Source organism: Ictidomys tridecemlineatus, chromosome 8, assembly GCF_052094955.1.
Source record: "Ictidomys tridecemlineatus isolate mIctTri1 chromosome 8, mIctTri1.hap1, whole genome shotgun sequence".
Classification (NCBI taxonomy): Eukaryota; Metazoa; Chordata; class Mammalia; order Rodentia; family Sciuridae; genus Ictidomys; species Ictidomys tridecemlineatus.
The window spans coordinates 73,732,979-73,750,427 of NC_135484.1; the positions used below are offsets into that span (position 1 = coordinate 73,732,979).

Sequence of the window (17,449 nt, forward strand, 5' to 3'; positions counted from 1 at the left end):
GGTTGGGCAGCAACTTCCTGGAAATCACTTTACAGTGTGGAAGCTGTAAACAAATTGTTGGCAGACAATTAGCTTTTTCTTTCACAAGAAATAACCACTTCACGAAGCAGGAAGATGGATATAGAGACAAAAGATATGGGTAGGAATGTAAGCAGGTTAGAGCCAGCTTGTGTTCATACATAAGAGCTCATATACATGACAAATTCCGAGGCAATGTGAAGTACTGTTCTGCAAAGAGACAACTTTATCTATGGAACCCCAAGGTATGGCGAAGAAATGCTAAGAGACTTTTCATGTGACTGTTTATGAAGATCTAATGCTCCCAGCTGCTTAATATTTCTCTGTTCCTATCGCATGTTCCTATTTCTCTCAAAAAAGCCTCTTTCATAGTGAGACATTGGGTATTTCTTTTAGGTTCAAACGTGCCAATTTTTGCTTCTGGAGGAACTCAGCCCAGTTGAAATCTCCCTCATTATATTCTGAAATATAACAGAAAGCCAAAATTTACATTAATTGTTGCTAGAGATGCCAGTTAAAATGCCTCAGTTACACATTTTTTTTTCCCCAGGGGCTAAAACACCTCAGTTGGCATAAATGAAGTTCTCACCAGGTGTGAACACAGCAACTTCAAGATGGTAGTGCCCGGAATGAAACAGTTAAAACAATCTTCACAAAGACTGCATTTAAACTCAAGTTTTAGAAATGTCTTCAAACACTGTCTTGACGTGAGCTCTTCAAACATTCAGGATTCAAAAAACAAAAACAGTTCCTGCTGTTTACTCTTCCAGATCCTGCTCTAAGAATTAAATTAACTTCTGATCAAGCTGGTTTATGTTTCCAAAAGAGTCAGTGGTTGATTCCATGGTGACCTTAAAAAATTAAAAATTTAATCTAGAAAATATTTATTGGTTTAGCAATTCCTAATTCACATCTATTCTGATCTTTGAAAGCCATCCACCCACATGTATCTCAAGCAGGCATGTTCGGACCGAGAGAATCCTGGTTCCTACAGACATGGAGATACAGCCCAGGCAGGGGAAGCATGGGGTCTAGACTGGAGGTATCTCCTCTTTCTCTCTGCTTTCATTCACTTCCTTCCCTGCACTTCCATGTATATGCACACAAGGAACAAGTGGGCAGGGTTTTCTTATGGATCCTGAGATCATCATAATTTTTCAGTCACATTCTTGACACACTGATTCCAATAAATCGGTGTTTAAAGGGTTGAGGATGCAGGTGCTGCCAGACCCTTGGCTTGCTTTATGTGGGCATCCATCTCTTTGTTCCCTGAGTTGTACCCCTTAAGGCTACAGTGATTCTGTGAGAATCTCCAGATTGTGCAAGCAAGAGCAATTGCTTTCAAAAACCTAGTGATTACTTTTTAAAATGTTTTCTGTTCTTCTTGACCCTCCTGGAAGATGCCTTATCGAGTAGTTTACTGAGACCCAGGCTCTTCTGTGGGAGCATCTTTACATTCCATCTTCTCAATCTTGCATCTTCTGCTTCCCCCCACCCTATCCCTAAGAAACAAAGGCCTTCCTCCAGGGACTTAAGTGCATTTACTTCTTCCTCCTCTCAGCCCTCATTTCCTCAGTGCTCTCTTTTCTCTCTTGCATTTGCAATCTGTTTTTCACTCATACATGAGCCTTCAGCTTCCTTTTGTCTTTAACGTTTTCTTGGCTCTACTTCTTTAGCTTCTCATGAGGCTTGCCCTTCTCTCCTTCTCTTCTTTTTTCTTCTTCTTCTTCTTCTTTCAGACCTGCTTTCCTCACTTATCTTTCTTAACTAATCTCCAGTTTCCATTTTCTGTCACTGGTTTTCTTCTAAATTCTAAAGAACCTTCCTGTGTCCCTCTGTTTTTTCTTCTGCTCATTAATGTAGATATCTTCTTAGGATCTAGCCAAGGCTTTCACTTCCAGAGCTGTTTTCTGTTTTTAGTCACCACTTTTATTTCTTGAGTTTCAATGATTACCTGCATGCAGGTGGACCAGGGAGGAAGATATACTCTTTGAATGATAATCTGGCCATGTTAAAATATAAGTGCTACAACTCAAAAAGCTGTCATTCAAAATACAATTGAGCAATAATTCCATGGGAGACACAATATAATTGAAGAAATTGCTTGCCTAAAAGCCAAGAGAAGGGATTATGCTCTGACCATATTTCTGAATCTTGGTTATATCACATGAAAATACAAAGATTAAATAAAACCACATCTAAAGATTCTTCCATCTCACAAAGCTGATCATTTATATAGAATACTTAATAGTCCTTTTCTTTTTAAAAGGACTTTGTTGTTCCAGTTTATTAACTTCTATTTCAGATGAAAAATAAAAACATGGCCAAGTACAAAAGATGATTTTAAAATTTTTTATAACATTTCTTCAAAAAGGATATTTAAAGAAATTCATTGTTATTAATTTGAGGCTGTAGGAGAAAAGTTTTAATATATTCTTAGAAAAGGATTGACTTGCCAGTACTTAGAATTCAGAAATAAAAGTTGGGGTTACCATAAGAAATGATGTTATTATTGTTTTTGAAAATCAATTCCTACCACCCAGGTACTTGGTTGTGAAAAATGCTTCTTAATCTAAATTTACTTCTTCAGGGTGAAATTGTAGTGCTTCATTTGTCACAGGTCATTGAAAAATATACCTTTTGCCAGATACTGAAGTCTTCAATCAAAAGTAGTACAAAATCAAAGTGTTAAAAATAAACTACTTTTCCTTTTTAATAGGGTATCTCAATAGAACTTTTAAATGTATAGCTGACCCAAGACCATTTTCTGTCACCTTTATCTTGCCAATAAGCAGAGTTGTGAGAAAGAATTCATTGCTTTGACATTCCATCTCTGCTAAGCTGAGCAGCCTCATGAGTGCTAAGGGCCCACACTCATGGTCTCTGTGTTCCAGCATCTTCCAAGAGTATGAGGTCAGTTCTCAAATGGTTTGCAAGAGCTGTTGGAAGGCAAAATTATATGGAAGGTGAGTTTAAAAAGAACTATTAAAAATTATAATATTAAGTAATTTCACTTTTTAAAAATACATACAGTATTTACTTAACTATACATTTTAAATACCAAACAAGTTATCTATTAAGTTGTTATAATCTGATTTGCATAACAAATGCTATTCTGTTAATTTAAAAATTAAAAATTCCTTTTCTTGAATTTTACAATCAATCTTTTATTGTTTGAAAAGCACTAGTGGATAATTAGAAATAGGATTTCATAAAAAATTAAAATCATCTTTAGATATCTCCATTAATTCACCTTTCTTATGGAGGAAAGACCTTTCAAGCCCTGCTAGAAATCTCTTTCCCTCAGTTCTGTCGTATGAATTTCTTCCTTTCTGATGCTCTTCTCTTCTCCCCAAGCCCATCACTGCTTAGGATGCCCTTCTGCCCTCATTATCAGTTAATAACACATCTCAGGTGGGTCATAGAAGGAGTGAGTCTTCAGTAGCTTGAATGATGGTGAAATCTAACCTTCCTGGTTATTTTTCCTTCACTTACCAATCATTGTCTGGTCCATCCTCCTTCACTCTCCCCTCCCAGATACTCCCTCATCCAAAGCTTCATCTGTCTCTAGTATTCTTTTTTTCTAAAAAAAAATTGTTCTTTTTAGATATTTATAACGGTAGAATGTATTTTGACATATTATACACACATGGAGTATAACCTATTCTAATTAGGATCCCATTCTTGTGGTTGTATATGATGTAGAATTTCACTGGTGGTATATTCATGTATGAACTTAGGAAAGTTATGTCTGATTCATTCTACTGTTTTTCATATCTCCATCCCCTTCATTCTGCTTTGTCTAATCCACTGAACTTCTATCCCCCACCCACCCCATTGTGTGCTAGCATCTGCATGTCAGAGAGAATATTTGACCTTTGGTTTTCTGGGATTGGCTTATTTCACTTAGCATGATATCCTAGCTCTCTTGATGGTGTATCCAGCTGGAGGACTGGTCCTCCGTGATGCAGTCCAGTCTTTCTCTTGGCAGTGAGCTCTACTCCATCAAGATAAGTAGATCTATAATAAGCCACTTTACCGTTTTTTTTTCCTTCATAGAGTCTATTTTATTTTGTGATTTGTTTCCATATATGTAGTTGAATATAGGTGTATCTAGACTGGAACACATTTTTAAGAAGAGAATGAAGATGCACAAGTAGGGGCCTTCCCTCAGGGAGTCTCAGGAGAGTTCTCCTACCAAAAGATTCTATGCTAAGAAAAGAGAGGATCAGCCACGAGTAATTCAAAGCCTCAACCAACAAAATGACTCTAATGAAAAACCACTAATAGTTAAAGGGACTACTCAGTAGAAGTGAGCTTAGCTGCATAGTGAAGTGTTTGACGTTCAAAGGGCATTTTTGGATCAACTGAAAACTGTATAAGCAAAGGACAAGTAGGGTTTAGGGTATTAAAATCAAGATTTTGAGTACCAAAGTCAATATGTTGTAAAGCAAAGTTTGCATAGAGAAACCAAATACACACAATTTATCAGGATATTATTTTTTTATGCAAATAAACAGAAAACATGAAAATTAGCAAATATAATAATATATATTTATTTCATAATATATTACTGTCAAGTGAAAGAAATTGTTTTCAATTAAATAAACTAAGAGCTATGATCAGGCAACCTTAATGTTACCTAAGTGTCAATTTCTCCTACCGTATAACAGGAAGGAGAAGAAAGATTAGCTAAGGTGGAAAGGCTATTACTAATCTCTGGAGTCCTAGAATCAATCCTGCAGCTACAGAGTAAGCCCAACCAGATGGCTGGCTCTTGCTAAATTGTCCAAAGGTGAACTCATTCATTTTTTCCTTCTTAAAGCTAACTTTAAGTCTCAAATACAGACATAATGTCCCGAGAACAATGAGACAAAAGTAGAAAAAAATTGGAAGGTGCTATAATTTTACTTAGTCTCATTGGCTATTGAAATTAAGAATGTGTCACTATCTGTCCTGAAAAACTAACCTCTGGCCCTCACATGACCACCAGGGAATAACTGTTTTTCTATCCTAGTCAAACTCAGCATCTCCTCACCTTAACTTGATTATATAATGGAGTCTAAAAACAAAATTCTACTATCAAACTGGGTAAGAATGTTCCAGCACAAACACTCTTTACATGACTTGTTTAGTATTTTTTGTTTTTCTAATGAGAGTCAAGAATTGCGAGGCAAAGAATCAACACTTTCTCCCTCACCCTGGTCTTGTGGGAGAGTAGGCAGTCTTGATTAAATCAGAAAACATATAGCTAAATCCAAACAGGGATCAGATTTGAAGACTCTTAAAATCTAGCCCACAGATCTGAAAGGTGATCTCGCCAGTATTTTTATTATTAATTATTATCAATGATATACTTATGGGATGTATATATTGTGGTAGAGCACTGCAACAGATTACTTTTTATTTTTGCTTTCATTTCTTTCTTTCTGTTTTTTTTTGTTGTTGTTGTTGTTAAGTTCTGGGAATTGGAACCAGGGCCTCATGCATGTAAGGCAAGCACTCCCCTTCTAGGCTACATACATCCGAGCCCTTTCACTTGCTTTAAAAAAGATTTTTTATGATTATCCTCATATGTTCCCCATCACTAACAGAACTTGTTTGGGATTCCACATTGCTCTTTTAAAAAACTGTCGTGCAGAGTGACAGCACATTTATTCACATCTAAGATTTATTTACTGATTGTCTATCAAGGAAAATAGTTTTGAATGAGGGTATGGCTTGCTATTCAAATTCACTGGAAGCCCAATACACGGGCTCACTAAATGAAATACGGCTGTTGAACTGCAAATTGATTTAATCAAAAGAAGTTTAGCTGCAGTTTTAATTAAGGGAGAAGTGACCATCTTCAAGAAATACCGTAAAAACTATCTTGGTGTCTCTGAAGAGGGGCCTTCCCTCAGGGGGTCTCAGGAAAGATGACACTGAAGCATGGACTTAAAATTCAAGATTCCTGAGTGTTCAATCCTCCTTCTGAAGCCCCCATAATGTTGCTGGCAGGAGATGCTTGCAGTGAGGCTGCAAAGTCTGGGATCAGCAAGGTCCCTTTAGATCTGAAGAATTACTCAATAGATCTGGGCTTAGCTGAAAAATTAGAAAACTGGAGGTTCTTCATAAAATTGAGAGAGTCCCTTTTAAAAAGGTAAAATCATGACTCTCATAAAAATATAAAATTGACAAGTGTCAAATATTTTATTTAACTTATTAATCAGTGAAGAAATTAGTAAGATATTATGGTCAGCTAAAGAATGAATTACAAGAATATATATATATATATACATATTATGAAATAAATAATTTTGAAATTAATTAACATTTATGCAAAAATGGGTCTATCCAAAGAAATGTAATCAATTGTATTCAACCAGACATGCATTTTCCGGGAACAAGAATCCTTTGTATTGTTAAAGGTTTGCTACAATTTATAGAGTTGTAAAATAGCTCAGTGAAAATAAAAGATAGTGATAACCTGATGGATGAGCTATGTATGATAACTGTTAATATTTTCTTTACCATTTCAAAGTCTTTTACAATTTTTCCTGATGCAGTATAGTCAAGGGCTTTTCTAAATGCTTTGAATTGGATACCCTTCATAGGACCCCCCACAGACTCTCAGGCTATGGGCTGTGTTTCTGAACCTATCCTGTTTCCTGGATTCCCTCTTCCAATTCAGCCTGATGACTCAAAGTCACCTTACTAATAGTGCTTTATCTTCTGTGACCCAATCAGTGACCTCAAGACAACATAATGCCAGAGAAGCACATGAACAGGCTAGCGCAAAGAGGCCTATTTTTTGTACATTATAAACATTATATATATATATATACATATATATATATATAAAACATTAAACATTTCATATACATGAATCATGAATACATATTTTATAAACATTTATACACACTTCTGTCCTAGCTTCCTAATGACTTGAATAGTTATTATTATCCTATTCACAAATACAGAAAATAAGATTCAATAACAATGTAAATCGTCCAAAATGTTAAGGTTAACAAATTACAGAAAAGAAGTTTAAATCTACTGACTTCCAAAGCTTTTGACTAAGATGTAACTTCATCAGAGACATCAGCAATCAGGGACCCCACAAATTTCCTAATATTATTCAGTTAATGTCTCACCCAGTTAAGCATTTGAACTCTTCACTGGTGAAGTTTTTCTACTGTAGTTTTCTATTGTAGTTCTTTTTTTTTAATTTTTAAATTTGTTTTAATTAGTTATACATGACAGTAGAATGTACTTTTATACATCATATATAGTGGAGTATAATTTCTCATTCTCTGCTTGTACATGATGTAGAATCTCACCAGTCGTATAGTTAAATATAAACATAAGGTAATAATGTCTGATTCATTCTACTATCCTACCTATCCCCTTATCCCCTACCCTCCCTTCACTTCCCTCCACCTATAAATTAACTCTATTCTTCCCTAGCCTCTCCCCCATTGTGGATTAGTATCCACATATCATCCACATATCAGAGAAAACATTTGGCTTTTAGTTTTTTGGGATTGGTTTATTTTGCTTAGCATGGTATTCTCCAGCTCCATCCATTTACCAGCAAATGCCATAATTTTATTCTTCTTTAAGGTTGAAATACACACACACACACACACACACACACACACATTCACATACACACATATATACACGTACTTTTTTTTATTCATTCGTTTGTTGAAGGGCACCTTTTTAGTCTTTTTGTTTTGTTTTGGTTTGGTTTTTTGCTGCTGTGACTAAAGGATCGGACCAGAATAATATTAGGGAAGAGAAGTTTATTTGAGGCCTCACGGTTTCAGGTCTTCGTCCATAGAAGGCCACCTCCATACCTTGGGGCTCAAGGTGAAGCAGGACATGATGGCTGGAGAGTGTGGTGGAGGTAAGCAGCTTGCATCATGGTACTCAGGAAGCAGAGAGCTCTAATGCTGCTTTCCAGATACAAATATATACCAAAAGCTAGGCCCCAATTCCTACCTCTTCCAGCCACACCCTACCACTTCAGTTATCACTTAGTGATTTCCTATCAGGGGGTTAATTTACTGATTGGGTTAAGACTCTCACAACCCAATCATTTCTCCCCTGGACCATCTTGTATTGTCTTACATATGAACTTTTGGGGGACACCTCATATTCAAACCATAACAGGCACCCAGGTTGGTTCCATAGTTTAGCTATTGTGAATTGAGCTCTTGTAGTTCTTTATATGCCTCAAGGTGAGATTTCTGGACAAGGTTGTGACTTGTGTGTGTGAAACTCCACATTTTTTTTTTTTTGCTGTGGAAAATATCTCTACAATTCATTACACAGAGTCCATTATGCATTCTTCTTATTGGCACTGTTCAACCATTGATGAGCACGCCTAACACATTGCTGTATATCTTATCAATTTATATGATCACAGGTAAGATTTATCAAATGTATATAAGGCCAGGTCCCTTGTACTTCATTACAATATCTCATTGGATTCTCACTGGGCACCTATGAACTTGAAAAGTGAGGTTTAGAAAAATAAGTAACTTACCCAAAACCACAGAAGGGGAAAGTGTCCACTCTCTCTACATTGTGTCTGAAGGCCCTTTGACCATGTACTCTTCCCCTTATGTGAACAAGAAGGATCCAAATGTCTTGTAAGATGTGGGCTAAGGAAGACTAATGCCCTCAGCTGAATACACATTTAAATGGAAAAAAGACATTGCAGTGAATGAAACTCCCACTTTCCTTTCTCTTTCTGTGAATATGAGGACCCATGTGGCTATACAGCATTAAGATGGAAGCCACATGAGCTTCAATAAAGTGGGGGTTTATGAGTCCACATTGTCTTCAGTGGACATGGATTCAGAGCATCAACGCCTTCTCTGACCTTTCTCCTTTCCCCTCTTTTAACCCAGTTCTGCTTCTCTCTCGGGGTTGGCTTTACCATTCCTACTGCAGTTATCTTTTTTTTTTTTTTCCATTTGGCTTGGAAGGAAACTAGAAAACACTGACAGCGTTTATCATTTTCATGGTTCAAACCCTAAGGCAAGCTGATCATGAGGGTGCATGCCTATAATCCTAGCAACCTGGGAGGCCGAAATAGTAGATTGCAAACTTGAGATAAGCTCTGTCAACTTACTGAGACCCTGCTCACAATTAATTACATAAATAAACATAGAGTTGGGGATATAGCTTCAGTGGTAAAGCACCCCTGGGTTAAATGCCCAGTATCATAAAATAGAAGAATGAAGCAGACTTAAATGATGTTATGCTAAATATTTACATTATGGAATGATCAAATCCTTGGAGCCAGTGTGTTGAAGAGAGATTGTTATTCCTATGTTCATTGCGACATTAAATAAACTTCTTATTTTGGAATAAAAAAAAAATAAAGCTAGAGGGCTGGGGTTGTGGCTCAGTGGTAGAGCGCTTGCCTAGCATGTGTGAGGCACTGGGTTCCATCCTCAGCACTGCATATAAAAAATAAAGGTCCATTAATAACAGCAACAACAACAATAAATAAATAAATAAATAAATAAATAAATAAAAATAAAGGTAGAAATAAAGAACACATGTCTACTTAAGTAACGAGAGTTCTTTAGAGGGTGACTAACACTGTGAACCATCTTTTGCAATAAATAAATGATAGCAATGCTTTTAAATAGGTACTGCATGCATAATTCTGCTTCTTTTAAAAAATTCTTGGTGCATTATAATTACACATAATAGTGGGATTTATTATGTCATATTTATAAATGTATATAACATAATTTCATCAATTTTATTACCTAGTACCTTCCTTATTCCTCTCCTAGTCCCTCCCTATGATCTGTTCTTAATTTTTACAAAATAGAACTTTAAATTCTAGATGAATAGAATTGGGCTAATTGAACTTATTAATGATAAAATATGGATTAATTTGAAAGTTAATATTTTAGAAAATTTTTTCATGTATTTTTGGAAGTCTGCAAATTATGACTAGATTACTTATTAAATATTATACTCTAAGTCCATTTCTGGGAATATGGAACATATTTTCCATCAGAAATAATGTTTTACTCACTAATTGGGTACTCCATAATAGCCCATGGAAAAATACCAGAATATATGTAATTTGTCATATTTATGAAAGCAACCATGATAATGTTCCCACGGGTTCTAATGTTCAGGATTCTGATTTGAGATGCTAGCAGCAAGGCGTCCCTCTTACCCTCCCATATCGTCTCTGGGTGTGAGAGCGTAGTTTCTTAGCATTTCAGACTTTAGCACTATGATAAACTCATGTTATATAATAAGCTGAAGTTAAGGATGAAGGACAGAAGCACTGGAGTAGCCTGAGCAGAGGACAGAAGGGATATGGTGCAGGGCAGGATTTGAGAACCCATGAGAAACAAGCCTCGTTCCTGAAAATTAACCAGAGTGCAGTCTCCTTGGGGAGGTGTTATGGTTTAGATCTGAGTTATCCCCCCACAAGCTCATGTGTGAGATAATGTATGAAAATTTAGAGATGAAATGATTGGGTTATGACACCCTTACTAATCAGTGTGTTAATCCCCTGATAGGGATTAACTGAGTGGTAACTGCAGGTAGGGTGGGGTTGGAGGAGGTGGGTCACTGGGAGCATGCCTTTGGGGTTTATATTTTGGTTTTGGAGAACAGAGCTGTCTTTCTGCCTCCTGGTCATCATATCCTGAGCTGCTTTCCTCCACCACACACTTCTGTCATGTTGTTCTGCTTCATCTCAGGTACGAAGGAACAGAGTTGGCCTTCTACGGACTGACACCTCTGAAAATGTAAGTCCTCCAATAAACTTGATATTTTCTAAGATTCTTTGCTGCTTATGTTCATGAAAACATGGGATGGGGCAAAACATACTCCTCCTAAGCTTTCTTTCTCTATTCATTATTTTTTCCTGCAGTTTCTGTAATACAATCAAAAGGTCCACGACATGCAAATGGTCTTCATATGCAAACAAACAAAGGCCGAGCCTAGATCATTTTAGAAAAAAAAAAATCCAGGCAGCATTAGTCTAGGCATTTCCCTATCCAGGGGCCCTGGAAGTCACCATGGCTCTGGGGAGAGAAGCACACTGGGCAGGGGTGGCTGATTTCCATCAGAAACACGTGAAGTGTGAGAATCCATGGCAGTACATCCAGTTCCCCTGTAAATGCTTGAGATAATATGACACAAATCTTGTCACAAAGGATTTTGCTCACTCAAGAGTTTTTTTTTCTCCCACATTTTATACTTGTTCCCAAGCACAGAACATAAAAATCACATTATCAAAGAACATCTATCTGTCTAAAATTGAAATTGTACTCTGCTGAGAACCTCAAGGCACAGGACTGACACCATACTATCTATATGAATATACTAGGCTTTGGTGAAGCATAAATTAGTTTTCTCTTGTGGAAAGAGGCCAATCATTATTCTATCATAGGGGTTATTTTGAAGTACCCACTGGCCTATTGATAGGAATAGAATTGAATCACAAGTTATGTGAAAAGAAGATGCCTTATTTTCTTCAGGTTTAGTTTGAAGTTTCCAGAAAATTTAAAGCACATAATATATGAGGCAAAAACATTCAGTTTTAATCATGGAAAACAAATACTATCCTTGTTATTTACTACTTTTAAGTTGAACTGCCTTTGATCAATTTTCTTCTCAGTGTGGCAGGCCAAACATTCTTGTAAATCCCTCCATAGTTATTTTACAAAGAAGCACCAGCCCACACACTGTAAAACATTTTTTTCTTTTCCTGGGCCCTAAAATTGTATGTTCCACTAGAGTCTACATAACGCCTAATGTCATTTTGCAGCCTTATGCAATTCGGTCACTTCCTTTTTTTTAATCTGCTTTGAATCTAACAGCTTAAATGTTAATAAAATAAATTTGGTTATAAAGTAGTTCATATATCCCAGAAAGTCATTTTATAAGTAATATGGCATCACCTTCAATATATTCTCTGGAATACTATCCTAGCTCCCTTTGTTCAAAGACCTACTAGGGAAAATAATGATGCCTACATTATTAAATACAATCTAGAATACTGATTCTGTCACTTTGAATACAATGAGAGGTCATCCTGCTTTTAATATCGGAATATGCACTTTCAACCCAGACATTAAAAGAAGTGGTTTCAACTCTTCATATATAGAGTGAGGTAATTAAAAATCTCCCTAAAAGTTTTTTAACATAAAACTATATATTAAAATCATCATACTTATTTGAATGTATTATTATACTTTTTGTCAAAAGATAATATTTTATTTTTAAAATTATAATTATTAAAGGATTCTAGTAAAATGGGCAGGGCATAGAGATATGTGGGAGGGTGGAAGAGTCTTAATTGCTCTTCCTGACACCAGAACAGAAGTGGCCCTAAGTGAAGGTGATTTGAAAATCCAATTGCTGCCATACGGTCACTTCATTCATAATTTACAGAGTATCTCCAATAGGATGAATGGTGGCATCTTAGTTTTTAATCATCCCTTTTCTCTTTGAAAATGTATACAGAGTAATACAGAACAAATATATGCAATTAAAAAAACTGCGAATTTAGAGAAAATTGAAAAGAGAGAAAATAACCCACAAATTATAGTATATATGTTTGTGTGACCTCAAAATGTGAGAATAGCAGCACCTAACTGGGCAGTGCTGTGGTCTGAATGTGTGTATCTCTTCAAAGTTCATGTGTTAAAACCTGTCCCCCAAGGTGATGGTGACCCCCAAGGAGGGCCTTTGGGAACTGGTTAGATCATCAAGGCAGAATGGGATTAGTGCCCCTGTACAAGAGGCTTGAGGAAGCCCTTTTGCACCTCTGCAATGTGGGGACATAGCAAGAAGATGCCATCATGAAGCAGGGAGTAGGCCCGCATCAGACAATAAATCTGCTGGTAGCTGACCATGAGCTGCCTAGCCTCCGGGAGTATAAGCAATGCATTCCTGCTGCTTTTAAATTACCCAGTTGAAGGTATCTTGTCACTACTGCACAAAAGGAATAAGACAGGTAGCAACATGGGATTGGTTATTTTTTGTGCTCCCTTTCTATACTTTACTCTTTGAAAGGATGTTACTATGTGTGTCCCACACATAAGGAGCAGGGATTTTTATGTTCAATGCCTTGAAAGGTGAATGAATATTTCCTAATTATTTGAAATTTTACAAGGCAAATTGGTCTGTTCCATTCCTTCTCACTTATTTATTAATTCTTTCCTTCTGTGTATTGGTGTGAATTTGTCGATATTTATTTGATGTTTAGTGTTGCAATTCAGTGCTGTGTTATGCAGCTAGTTGCTCTGATTGTTTTAGCTTTGGCCACTGGGAGCTATTTAAGTTAACTTTTACATCGATTTGACATCTTCATTGATGTGCTGCCTTCCTTCCCCAAACCCATAACCTCAGTCTAATTATGAGAAATTAGAAAAATCCCAACAGAGTGACATTTGGCAAAACTCCTCAAGAATGTTAAGGTCATCGAAAACTAGAAAAGTTTGAAACATTTTCATAATTATCATGACTAAAAGTTATGCAGTATCCTGGATGGGATTCTTTAATAGAAAAGAGATATTAAGTAAAAACTAAGAAAAATTTGAAAAAAAGCACACGCAATGATAATGTGTCAATATTTGTTTACTAGTTGTGATAAACATTAAAATCAGATGTTAGTAGTAGGAAAAATTAGGCATGGTTTATGAAAACCATATTATCTTTTCAACTTTTCTGTAAATATAAAGCTATTTTAAAATAAAAACTTTATTGGATAAGAACATAGGAGGGTAACTATAGCTGGGAAAAAGAGAACAAACAGATTGAACACTTTCTGGATGATAGGGAATTTCAAATTTACTTAGTAGAAAACAAAAAACGTAAGACAACAGGTCAGTTTAAAAAACTAGTTAAAGCATAAAAAACTAAGTTGGAAAAAGTGGAAAATTTATTTTAAAATAACAGAAAATAAGAATGTAATGATCAAAAAATATAATTCATGAAAACAAAACCAGTATCTTTCAAATGTTAATAAAAGAAAAACAGAATTCTAGAAAGCCTAGTCAAGCAAAACAATAGATAAAACATAAGCAATAAATGTTAGAAATGAGAAAAAGAACACAATTGCTCATATGATGTGGACTAAAAATTCCAATTCAATGTTTATCCAAGCATAAACATACTGCTTCTAAAATACAAATAATCAGAAAAACTGAAGACTTGACACAGTAGAGGCCAGAAGAAAATGGAATAACTTCTTCAAAGTATTGAGGTAGTGTTCAACATAGGTTACTCTAATAAAATTAGTATTCAAGAGTAAAAATTAAATAAGATTTCAAACAAAAATAAGAAGAGAAAATAAAGAAAAGAGTAAACACTAGAAAACAGAAGGAAATAATAAAGATGAGAACAAAAAAATAATTCAATAGAAATTAAAAAGGAGGTAATCTTCTCATGTTCTTCCTCTCTTCCCCATTTTGAGTCACTCCCTATGAGAAGACATTTAGCATTTGATTTTTTGGGGATAAAATAACATTTAACTAACATTTGACTAACTTCATTTAGCACAATCTGCTCTAATGCCATCAATTTCCCTGCAAATGCCATGATCTTGTTATTTTTTAGTGCTGAGTAATATTCCATTGTGTATATATGCCACATTTTTAAAATTCATTCATCCATTGAAGGGCATCTAGGTTGGCTCCACAGTCTAGCTATTGTGAATTGTGCTGCTATAAACATTGATGTGGCTGTGTCCCTGTAGTATGCTGTTTTTAGGTCTTTGGGGCATAGTCCAAGAAGAGGAATGGCTGGATCAATTGGTGGTTCCATTCCCAGCTTTCCAAGGAAGAGAGGAAGAGCATGGGAAGAAGATTACCTCTACATAGGGAAGAGGGGTGGGAGGGAAAGGGAGAGAGAAAGGGAATTGCATGGATGGTGGAAGGAGACCCTCATTGTTATACAAAATACATGTATGAAGATGTGAGAAAAAAAGAATAGCATTACCTTAGATTAGGTAGAGAGAAGTGATGGGAGGGGAGGGAAGGGGTTAGGAAGGATAGTAAAATGAAACAGACATTATTATTACTGTGTGTATATATGTGAATGCATGACCAATGTGATTCTGCAACCTGTATAATCAGAAAAGTGAGATATTATATCCCATCTGATTCAAATATATGATGTCAAGGTCATTGTACTATCATGTGTAACTAATTAAAACAAATTAAAAAAAGAAATTAAAAAGGAAAAATGGAGACCTCAACTAAATCAGAAATTTAAAAACTGTGGTCCCATAAGTTAGTCTTCTCTTCTTCACTGTGAACAAAATATATGACAAGAATAATTTAAAGGAGGAAAATTTATTTTGGCTCATGGTTTCAGAGGCTCAGTCCATGGTCCACCAACTCCATTTCTCTGGGCTGAGATCAGGCAGAACATCATGGCAGAAGGGCTTGGTGGAGGAAAGTTGTTCAACTCATGGCTGCCAGGAAGCAGAGATAGAGCACAAGGAGCTGGGGACAAAATATAATCCCCAAGTGCATACCCCAAGTGATCTCCTTCTTCCAGACACACTGCACCTGACTACAATGACCCCCAGAAAGCCATTCAAATTATTAACCCAGCAAATGAATTAACCCACTGATTAGATTACAGCTTTCATAATCTAATAATTTCCCTGTAAATATTCTGAATGTTGTAACATTGTCTAACATGAGTTTTTGGGGGGACACCTCATATTCAACCACAACAGGAATCAAGAATGTTTTTTACATTTGTAAATGTTATGTCAAAAACTAAAACCCAAATAAAACATAAGGGCAATGTACAACCCAGATTCAATGTGGTCAGTAAAACCTCAATTATTTAGGATCTGTTTTTTTGTGTGGAAAACTTTGTTGTCCTTGAATTAATTTAAAAACTGATTATTTGAACCAATCAATAAAAAGACTAACTTTAGGACAATAATGACTGAGAGAAAAAAATTGAGGCACACTATGCTTAAATAAGAAATAAAAGAGAGTCACAAATAGAATAGAAAGGATTTATGACTTCCATTCTGAAAAGTCTCATAATTATCTCATAACAAATAGTCTTCTCTCCTCCATTCTTCTGTTATATTTTCTAGAATCTTGATATATGTTGAACTTTCATAGTTTGTACCTCATGTCTCTTAAATTTACTTTTATATTTTTAATCTTTTCATCTCTCTGCTTTTCTTTGGGTTATTTCCTAAGATTTATTTTTCAGTCCACTAATTTTCTTCAAATTTTGTTCAAGCTGTCACCTAATTTATCCTATGAGATTTAAAACTTTCAAAGATGGTAATTTTCATTTTACGTTCCAATTGTTTCTATTTCAAAATTGTCTTCACAGTGTGTGATCTGTAATTTTTTAAAAACACAATGTCATAATTTCTTTCAGATTATTGTTCAAGTATTCCAAGATTTTCAGAGCCTAATCCTATTTGTGTGGCTGCTGATTCTCCTCCATGGTGCATCGTTTTAGCATGCATATGTGTGTGTGTGTGTGTGTGTGTGTGTGTGTGTGTGTTTAATTTGGGGGAATGAGAGATAACTTTTTATGAGGTTTGATTTCTCTGGTGGAATCCTGCTTATCACCAGTAAATCTGATGGCAGCTATAAGAATTTTAGATGCATTTTAAACTGGGGTCATTGTCTATTATTTCCAGACTTCTGGTTTTCAAAAATCATGAACATGTATAAACATTCCTGATTAACAAGTATTTTTCTGAATCCATTTATAAAAATCATATGATTTCCCTTTATTCTGTTAATTGGCTGAATTGTATTGGTTTCCAAATGCTAAATAAAACTTGCATTTCCAGGATAAATCCTACTTCATCATGATGTATTTCCTTTTTCTGTATTGTTGAATTTGATTTGAACACATTTTTTAAAAACCCATGTATGTTTATATTCAGGGGATTAATGGCTTGTGATTTTGTTCTATAACGCCTTTGGCAGGTTTTTAGGATTAGGGTCAAGCTGGGCTCTTAAAATGAGCTTTTCACTATTTCTTTCTCTTCCATTTTCTGAAAACAAATTAGATAGTCACGATTACCTCTTTGAATGTTTGAAATAATCCACCAGTGAGAACATCTGGGCCTCAAGTTCCCAACAGAATTGAACCCAGGGCCCTGCAAGTGTTAGGCAAATGCTCAGCCACTGAACTACCCCCACAGACCCTACTAATACATTTTTGAAAGAATGCTTTTGTTTTATTTGAATTGTCAAATTTATTGGAATAAAGTTTTTATCTATAGGAACTGAGGTGATCATCTCCTTTCATTATATAATGTTGATGATTCATGTGTATCTTAATCAATATAGTTTAGGATTTTTCAATTTTAAAAACGTCTTTTCAGAGAACAACCTATGGCCTTATCAATTTTCTCTGTTGTCTCTCTTTTTTTAAGTTGGCTTCTTCTTTT

General features: G+C 35.5%; 1 long non-coding RNA gene across 1 annotated transcript in view; it reads right to left on the minus strand.

The window, feature by feature from the left end:
* Positions 1-2,475: 2,475 nt before the first annotated feature.
* Positions 2,476-17,449, minus strand: part of LOC144365873 (uncharacterized) — a 113,234-nt gene continuing 98,260 nt past the window's right edge. The window contains exons 2-3 of the long non-coding RNA XR_013424604.1: positions 3,514-3,601; positions 2,476-2,957 (exon numbers count right to left, since the gene is read on the minus strand). This is a non-coding gene — a long non-coding RNA (uncharacterized LOC144365873). The remainder of the gene's footprint in view (positions 2,958-3,513; positions 3,602-17,449) is intronic.